The sequence below is a fragment of the Thamnophis sirtalis genome, unplaced genomic scaffold (assembly GCF_051295495.1).
Source record: "Thamnophis sirtalis isolate CommonGarterSnake01/CBP01778 unplaced genomic scaffold, rThaSir2_p1.2 scaffold_5, whole genome shotgun sequence".
Lineage (NCBI taxonomy): Eukaryota > Metazoa > Chordata > Lepidosauria > Squamata > Natricidae > Thamnophis > Thamnophis sirtalis.
Genome location: NW_028261385.1, coordinates 60419149 through 60429658, shown reverse-complemented (window position 1 = coordinate 60429658; position 10510 = coordinate 60419149).

Sequence of the window (10510 nt, the reverse complement as noted above, 5' to 3'; positions counted from 1 at the left end):
AAGGATAATGTAGATCTACCATATCTGGGCTACAAAAATCTTGACAATCACTATACGGCAGAAAAGTGTTAGAATTTTCTAATTTTTGTCTCTGCTGTTTGGTGGCCCTCCAGATTTTTGTAGTTCTGATATAGCAACTCTAACTTATCAGGACTGAAATTCAAAACATCTGCAGATATCACGTTACCTCTTCTATCATGCTCTCACTCTTTGATGATTCATTACCAAAAATATGTTATTATTAAGTGTGTTATGTAAATATTGCATTTCTGATTAACATTTCACACCAGAAACCCAGTAGTGGATTTTGTACCTGCTGACTGCAAAGATCTCTTCATCTTCCATCCTAAGGATGTTTTTCAAGAGTCCTATAAAACTTTAAATTTATTACAGACCATATTCTGCTACATAAATACCGTAAACCCTTAAACCCTTTCATAGCTTCATCTCTGCTGGATCTCTTTCAAACCGCCAAAGCAAGATAGGAAAAATAATTGCCAAATAAGTTATGTATGTTATTTAAATTCACATGATGATGTAGCTTTGAACAATTATGATTTCTGTTCCTGTGTAGAAACCACTGTTTGCAAAAGCAATGGCTTTTCACCTTGATTACAGCATTAACCCAAGTACGGTAGCTTGCGATAGAAACAAATAGCTCAGGGTTCCTAGATCTGACATACAAACATCCAGATGGCCTCCAAATGCAGCAAAGAATGTCTAGAGTGGTAGAGAAAATAAATCTAACAAACTGGAGGTTATGTTTTTTTTCTCCTCCATGTTTTTGTGGACATGACCATAACCAAACCCAGATCTTCTTTGACTAATCTTACCAGACCTTAATTGAGCCTTCCTGCCCTCTGCATACCCATCTACCAGTATATGGGGGGGGGGGGAATAAAAGCCTTGCTCATTAGCTCCAACAGAGGCCAAGGGCAGCCCTAATAAGGGATTTGCATAGTAATCAGGTGAGAAATGCTAACATTCCATTCTCAGTCACCTGATGATCTCAACATTCCATTCTCCTTAACAAGAGACTTTCCCAGCTCTGTTGCCCCTCCCAAAAGGGCAGCTTTGCCTAACAATGCAGTAGTATTATACTCCAAATGCAGTACCTTGACAAGAATCTGTCTCCAAAGTGACTAGCAAATAGATCTCTAGAATTTCCCACCTTATAGCTCTCTATAAGGCCTTCGCTTTCCCATCCTTCAGGTTCTTCTTTCTTGTAATACCAGGAAAGATTCTGGAAAAGATAATCAAGCAACGAATTAGCGAACACCTAGAAACAAACAAAGTAATAGCCAAAAGCCAACATGGGTTTGTCAAAAACAGATCATGCCAGACTAATCTTATTGCATTCTTTGATAATGTGACAAAATTAGTGGACCAGAGGAATGCCGTTGATATAGTTTACTTGGACTTCAGTAAGGCATTTGATATGGTAGACCATAACCTACTACTAGATAAAGTAGAAGAATGTGGGTTAGACAGCATCACAAACAGATGGATTCATAACTGGCTGACCAACCGCACTCAACATGTACTCCTCAATGGAACTGCATCTTCATGGAGGGAAATATGCAGTGGAGTACCCCAAGGCTCTGTTTTGGGCCCAGTACTCTTCAACATCTTCATCAATGATTTGGATGAGGGACTAAATGGGGAACTCATCAAATTTGCAGGTACACCAAGCTGGCAGGAAAGCCAACACTCCAGAAGATATGCTAAAGATATAGAATGACCTTGACAAACTTGAACATTGGGCACTGTCTAATAAAATGAAATTCAATGGTGAAAAGAGTAAAGTTGCACATTTAGGCAACAAAAACTATGTACTAACGTACATAGTACTAACTAAATGTACTAACTGTGAGAGGGATCTTGGAGTCCTAGTGGACAACCATTTAAATATGAGCTAGCAGTGTGCAGCAGCTGCCAAAAAAGCCAACACAGTTCTAGGCTGCATAAACAGAGGGATAGAATCAAGATCACATAAAATGTTAATACCACTTTATAATGTCGTGGTAAGGCCACACTTGGAATACTGCACTCAGTTTTGGTCACCACGATGTAGAAAAGATGTGGAGACTCTAGAAAGAGTGCAGAGAAGAGCAACAAAGATGATTAGGGGACTGGAGACTAAAACATATGAAGAACGGTTGCAGGAACTGGGTATGTCTAGTTTAAAAGAAAGAAGGACTAGGGGAGACATGATAGCAGTGTTCCAATATCTCAGGGGTTGCCACAAAGAAGAAGGAGTCAAACTGTTTTCCAAGGCACCTGAGGGTAGAACAAGAAGCAATGGGTGGAAACTAATCAGGGAGAGAAGCAACTTAGAACTGAGGAGAAATTTCCTGACAGTTAGAACAATTAATCAGTGGAACAGCTTGCCTCCAGAAGTTGTGAATGCTCCAACACTGGAAGTCTTTAAGAAGATGTTGGATAGCCATTTGTCTGAAACAGTATAGGGTTTCCTGCCTAGGCAGGGGGTTGGACTAGAAGACCTCCAAGGTCCCTTCCAACTCTGTTATTGTATTGTATTGTAAAATCAACAGGTACTCAACGGCAATAAATCTGGTTATTTCTCCCCAGTGTTGTACTCTACTTCTGAATTACTCATGACGCAGATTGTTTTTGCTGCATCCAATGGTCATCACAATTCCACCTCTTTTATACTCTTAATACAGATGCCCAATAACTAGATTTCTTTTCTAAAACTGAGTATTTTAATTTAGCTCAAGCGATATGTGTGCTTTCTTAGTGATGGGTATATACTTTAGAAATCAGTTTTTTGAAATCTTCATCAGCCCAGGAGAAAATAATATAGAAAGCAGGAAAAAACCTAGCCTCTTATTTTAGCTGAGAAAAAGTCCCCTGATTCACCTAAAGTTTTACCCACCATAGCCACCTTGATTTCAGAGAAATAAACAGGCAGCAGCCACACATTCAGATTACCAAACACACTTACATAAATCACTGAGAAAGCTTTCCCTGCCCTTCCTGGCAACTCCTGGACGCATGTAATAGAGAAACTAAGACATTTCTTAGTTTCTCTTTCTCTGAGCAATTATGTGGCCTATTTTGCCTGTCAGCAGCAACTTCCTTCCAAGCAAGAGCTGCCAACAGATTTATTTGTTCGGGAGCATTTGATTCCCAACTTTCCTTTTTTCCCAAATTTAAAACTATATATCAAACCATGGAGAAAAATGCAAAAAAATCCAAGAATATTTGATACCTGCCCACTCCTGCTACTATCATTTTTTCAACTGGTTTCTGAAAGTCACGAATTCAGCATTAGGACTCACTGGATTTACCCCTCCTCCTTCCAAAGACCAAAAACTCTTGCTGAGTCATAAGTGTTGCAACTTTCTCGTAATCGAAGTCCTGTGCCTTTAACAGTGGTTATCAGGCTGAAATTCTACAAGTGAACCTTTCCCTGCCCCAGAGAACAAAAAACCCCACTGCATGATTAGATTTGGCTCACTGTGTTGTTATAGAAAGGCCAGGAATCCTCCTAGAGAGGATGCAGACAGTTCAAACCATGGGCAATTGCCTTAATTGCCTTAGGGAAAAGATCAAGTCACTGATTCAAGTAGCAGAGTGTTTTTTTACACTCAGCAGTCACAGTTTTTCAGGCTTTGGGGCAGGAGTTTCTATTACATTTGTATCTTTGCTATTAAAAACTCAAAACAGCAGGCATTATTTTTCCTGCTATCCTACTGTATATTCCAATTATAAGTATATAGATGGATAGGCAGGAAATAAGTCATTGGTCAAAATTGCCCACTAGGTTTAAACATGGCTCTTCACATTCCTGCCTTATACTAACTATGTTAGACTGGTCTTAAAAATCACAAAATTGGATCTCACTTATTTTGACCCTGTCATGCAGGGGAATTCACTGGAGAAGCAAATTATATTTGGAAAAGTTAGCCCTAAAAGGAAACCAGGCCACCAAAAACCAGGGTGACTAGACACCATCAAAGCTGACACCAGCCAGAACACAGAAAAACACACAGAAGTCGTGCAAGATTAGAAAATATGGAGATATCTTGCCCATAGAATCGTCAATAGTCGGACACAACTAAATCAACATTATCATCATCAGACTTGTTTTATTGATGGATAAGGACAAGCACTTCATACAAAGGAAAAGAGATGCTAGGTATAACTGATTTTCTGTTGGCCATGAATAACTTTGGGGCATTGAGAAAAATCCCGTTGGGTATCATCTCATCTCTTTTAACCACTTTACTATGCTATTTGTTCCTCTTGCCTACAGAGGAACAAATAGCTTTTCAGGAATATCCAAAGGACATGTGTAATCTATGGCTACTTTCAGTCAGGTGGCTCCTATGCAAAGCTTCTCCCTGACTAGGTAATATGATTTTTGTGACAACATCTCTCAACTATACCAGCATTGTGATAATCACCTGAACCTCACATCTTCAGCTATTGATCACAATCACTTAATTTTTTTATGGGGAATTGTTCCATAAGATCTTGGGTTGCAAAATTACAATTGAAAGATTCACATTTTAATATGAGTTTAAACTAAGGGATTATAATATGAGATTCCAGGGTCTCCAGTATGTCCCCCATTCAAAAAATCTTTATTAAGAGCTTCAAAAACCTCTGTGAATACTTCTGCTGAATTATTATCTTTTAATATGGCCTAATAAAAATATTCAGTACATGTACTATAAGACTCTTTGTCCTGATCCTGTATTCTTGTTGGAGTATAATCCTATTATACTCTGCGTATTCTTGTATATATTATATAATGTATATTTTATTAAGTTTATTAATCATATATTATATTCATGCCCATATAGGCCTTACCAGCCACCTGCGGACACATTGTGGGCAGCCCACAACCTGTTAGATGTGAAGCTTCTCTTTCACCACGATGGAAGAACATCATCATAAATCCTATTATATATCAGACAAAGATCAACTCTGTATAGGTAGTCCTCACTTAACAATCATGGCAATAAAAATAAGACCACTCACTTCACAACAGCCTTGCTTACAAATGAAAATGTTGGTACCAATGGTGATAGCAAGCCAAGGACAACCTGTATTTTAAAAAAGGGTTATATGGAAGAAGAACGTGAAGGAGGTATGAGGCAAAGATGATAAATAGCATGAATTAGAAAGTAAAATGAAAATAAAACATCTTGCATATTTGTGAAACTAAGAGCAAGGAGAAGAATATAATTCATTTATGGTAAATGAAAATGGCCTTTTCTGGATTTTATGAAAATATCCAGGAAAGTGATGATGTAGGTTTGATTATAAACAAAAGCCCTAAAGCCTATGTCCAAAAACATGAATTTACAGTGTTGTGGGATAGGTATGAAAATAGGAATCCATAGGCAGCTGATAACTGCATGATGTTGTTGTGTGAATGACAATAGTGGAATAGCTAGATTTGAGTTTGGGATTAATTGTGGAACATTCTGAAATATGCGATTTGGGGGGGGGGAGATATTCTGTTGAGCTCCATGAATAACTGAGAATGAGACAAGACAGATAAAGAACTTGGGCCATTTGGAGACCTAAGAATGAAAGTGAATGCTTACTTGTGAGCATTTAGAAAAAGAAGTTTTGTTTATTTCAAATAAGTGATTTGAAAAAAATAACTAAGACCTGCTATTGCAACATACTACAAGGACACCAGGATTAGAATACTAAGGACAAACTGTTGATAAAATAGCACTCTGGGCTGCACATATGAGGAATAGTGTTTTGATGAAGATGTTTTCAATTTCCTTTGCTAGAACTCTCCATATAAAATGTTCAAAGCTTTCATTTAAATTTAACAAAGACATAACCATTGTTATGTACATATGTTGTACAGTACTTTCATTGACATAGTTGTTTACAACTCATCATTCATTAATTTGCATCTAGCCTACTCCATTATAGTAATGTTCTTTGTATAAATGTAATAGGAAGCATGTTTTACAATGAACAGCACAACTGAAAGACAGAACAATAACATGAAATATAACAAACAATTGGAGGAATAGGTTAATAAGTTAATTTTTGGGGGATTTTGTTTTTACACCCAACCTGAGGATAGCAATCATCATGCAAATTAGCCATTAATGGACACATAGACATAAACAATATTTACATACTATGCAAAAGAGAGACTCAACAAGCCAAAATGTAAACAAAAACTTCTCCACCAGCAATCAACACCCAGATGAGCATAGATTAACTCCAAGATTAACATCAAATTAACAATCAACTTTGCTTGCTTGCAGTAGGTGTGAGCTTAAATGGACTCCAGAAGATGGTAGAGGACAGGAAGGCCAGGAGGAATGTTGTCCATGGGGTCATGATGGACATGACTGACTGACTACTAACAACAACAACAATCAAGAAGTAAACAATACACTGATCAAGGAACTGCCAAGGAAACTAACAGTAAACAGTCCAATTAAAGAACTTCAAAATCACTCTCACCAACACATCCCACTCATTCCAGCAGTGATAATGTTACCTAAATTGGGTGATGAAATGTCTGCAAGTACATAACCAAGCTCAAAAGAGCACCAAAGTTCATCATTTCAACCTTGAGCTACAAATATTCTTCTTTATCGATACCATCCTACTGTGATCAGACTTAGACATACCATACTTAAGACAATCTATGTTGTGTAAAATAAGAGCTGTGGTGGTGCAGTGGTTAGAATGCAGTAGTACCACAGGCTAATTCTGCTGCATGCTGGTGGTTTCATTCTCACCTGGTCAAGGTTGACTCAGTCTTGCATCCTTCTGAGGTGGGTAAAATGAGGACCCAGATTGTTGAAGGCAATATGCTGACTCTGTAAACCGCTTAGAGGGAGCTGTAAAGCACTCTGAAGTGGTATATAAGTCCAAGTGCTATTGCTATTGTTCTAATCCAGTAACTTTAAACCACTGGAGATTTTATAGTAGTTTGTAGTAGTTCTATGCTTTGAAAATGAAACATGGAAGTATCAAAGTGGTGACTGCTGAAATTGGCCGACACCAACATCTGAATCTTTTGAATGGAAATACTAGGAGGGAAAATGATCTTCATCATTTGATTTTGCAGTGAAATGTAAATCATACCAGGCAGAATTGTACTAGAACTAGATACTTTTCAATTTAGTGTTTGTAAACAAATCTTTTGAAGGAGCCCTCTAATTCAATAGAGAGCAGCTGGTAGCCAATCACAATGTCAAGTTTTCATCCTATGATAGCATTGAAGGTTATTCAAGGTCACATCACTTTACAGAATAGTATGAACACTTGCAACATTTGTCATCATCACATGTTTCTTCTGGAATAACAAGCAAAACTTCAGAGGATAGACTCTAGGGGCATTGTGACTGATGTCCTATAGCAGTGATGGCGAACCTATGACACGCGTGTCAGTGCTGACACGCGTAGCCATTTGGGGTGACACGCACAGGATTTCATGCGATTCATCCTCGGCTCCTGCACGGCCGCCGAGGATGAAAGAATCTGTGCTGGAGGAACGGGGGCGTGGCGTGTGATCTCCCCCGCCCACACTCACTTACTGTATCGCCGCCGCCCCTTTCTGAGCACAGGGGCTGCTGGTAAGGCATGCGTGCCGTGCGCACACATGTCATCAGCGCGGCGAGGGAGGACCCGCAGGAGAGGAGCGCGGGAACAGTGCGCGCCTCTCTCCAGTCAGGCCGGCCCAGAGAGTCTACTCCTGGGACTGTCGGTTATGACCGCACCACAGCAGGGAACAGCGGAGTGCCAACGGGAACTGTGAGCGCCATTAGCAGCAACTATTGGGGTGCCAATAGTTTAAGGGTAACTCCATCCTTAAATTTATGAAAGGCTCTACAAATTTAAACTCTGCAAGTTTGAGCATTGCTCACTCCATAGCTCAGCATGCAAAAGCGCTTAATGAGGGAGAATTTATTAAAGAAACTCTCCTAAGATGTGCGCCAGTTCTATTTCACGATATGCAGAATAAAGATGCAATTATTAAGAGAATATCTGAGTTCTCTTGGGGCGGGCTGGAGCGGCATGTTGATGAGGACGTGGAGCTGGAAGCAGCCGACTCCACAGCCCTGGTTCACGGCACCCCAAACAAGTTCAATAATATCAAGGGCAACATACGAAATCGACTGATGAACAAAGAAGTTACTAAGCAGGTATGTTAAATAATTTGTTTTTGGTTTATTAAATACAATTATATATTGCAATTATACATTTTTGTAGTTTAAACTATAAATTGCGCAAAATTATGTTTTTGTCGAAGTGACACACAACTTGAGTTATGCTCGATTTTTTGCCGATTTTTGACACACCACGCCAAAAAGGTTGCCCATCACTGTCCTATAGAGTAAGGTATAGGTCTGGTAAGAGGATTTTTCATTCTTTCTGACACCAATTTTGCACATTTTTCACTGCATAAATCTTAGTTCTGGAAGCTGGTAAGAATGTACAACATCTTCATTGTAAAAATTATTTGATTTCTTTTTGGGTCATTTTGTGGTTCATCCACTTAGACAGACACAGTGTAAACTTTCCAATTTGCAGGAAATGAAGGAATGTTAAGGTCTTGCTTGAAAACATTACTCTGGCTTTATTTATACAGTGAGCTATTTAGGGCAAAGGGGAAGGTGTCTGAATGGAGGTTTTGCTCATCCTTGACTAAAGTGCAAGTTTGCTATTGAGAAATAAAAGAAATACATTGTGCTATACATAGAAAGGTCACCAAGTTCACACCCAATTCGTTCTAGATACGTCTAGCCCGGAACAGATTAATTTCATGACAAGGGAGCAGTTTGATCTATAAGTCTCCATTTCTCAATGCATGTTCCACCCTTACTTCTTAGAAACAGAGAACATCTGATTGAATTACCTATTGTCACCTATACATATCCGTGGCAGATCTGTGGGACGGGGATTGTTTTCAGTGCTTCATGCTATGGATGTCTGGATCCCTTCCTCCTTTTTTCAGTTTTATGCCACTTTAATCCATAAAGCTGATTACAATTCCAACTTCCAATAATTAAAATATAAAAAATCAAATATGTCATCATAATACCAGTAGCAACATCCATCATAAAAATAAACACTAGCCATCAATGCATCTGGATTCCTCTTCTCAGCTTTGGGAAGAGCTAAATAACATGCCCAATTCATTCCTGGAGCCCAACAGAAGGGGCAGAGACTTACAGTAATAGGGATGATGAAACTATTCTTTTTTTCTGGGGATAATAGCTCTAGATGAGGGGGAGATGACTGAAAAAGATCTTCTCCTGGTCTGCTCTAAACAACACGCTGTAGGATCTAAATCCTTTAGGAAATCCTCACTTGTTGGGTGGATTCCACATTGAACAAGAGCTATCAAAGGTTGTTTCAATTGTTTATCAAATTGTTATAAGTGGACATTCTAGATGAACACCTGTATTTTAGCCTGTAAAGATAAGATATGCTCTTAAGGCATCTGCTTATTTGGAAGAAGTGTTGCTATTGACCTTATGAATAATTGTTTGTTTATATGTAGCCTGCCAACCTAGCAGTTCAAAAGCATGCAAATGTGAGTAGATAAATAGGTATCGCTTTGGTGGGAAGGTAACATGTTCCATGTGCCAGATGACCACAGAAATGTCTTTGGACAATGCTGGCTCCCTCGACTAAGAAATGAAAATGAGCACCATCCCCTAGAGTTGGACAGGACTGGATAGGGCAAACCTTTATCTTTATATATCAGGAAGCTCATGCCTGCTATATAATAGATCCATTCTCCTGAATTTTCTTTCTAAAGGTCAAGTAAATGTGTGTTGCCAGCAATCCAACTATCTCAACTCTAGAGCTGCCATATCTGGGTTGCAAAACTCAGGATATCCGCTAGATGAATGCAGAGATAGAATTGCCTGGATCTTTTTGCTGCTACCTGGACTGTTGTAGTTCTCCATTCTACTATATTTATGAAAGATTGTTAACTAATTAAATATGAAGAAGTTCGAACATGATAAGTTGCTTTGAAATGAAACAGAACATACTGTTATCTAACTAATTCACTAAGACATTGATTTCAAAAGTATTTTGCTACGCAGTATTGCAGCGAGGTCACAAACTGCAAAGGACAGAGACTAATCAATACGTAGAATAACCTGCTCATGTGTTCTCCATGAGGTTCACTCCCTTTGAAACATAACATTGAGTCATAAGAGAGAGTTGGCCTTGCAGGTGTCTGGACATACTCTTTGGTCAGAGCATGGATGAATGAGTAGGAGGGTTGACTTCTTCACAGGATAGGATACTTTGATCCTGCTTCACCTTAAGCAATACATAATGATGTACTTAACCTTGGATAGAAATCATCTTCACAGTAGTTCGCACGCTATAACAATTATGTGTAAATTATTTCCTGGAAGTGGCCTGTGTACACTTTGAAAAGAAATGAATTTTTGGAATATTGTTTATCATTGTCATTGCAATCTGGACAGGGATTTGTTATATGCAGCTAAATACATGCATGTAT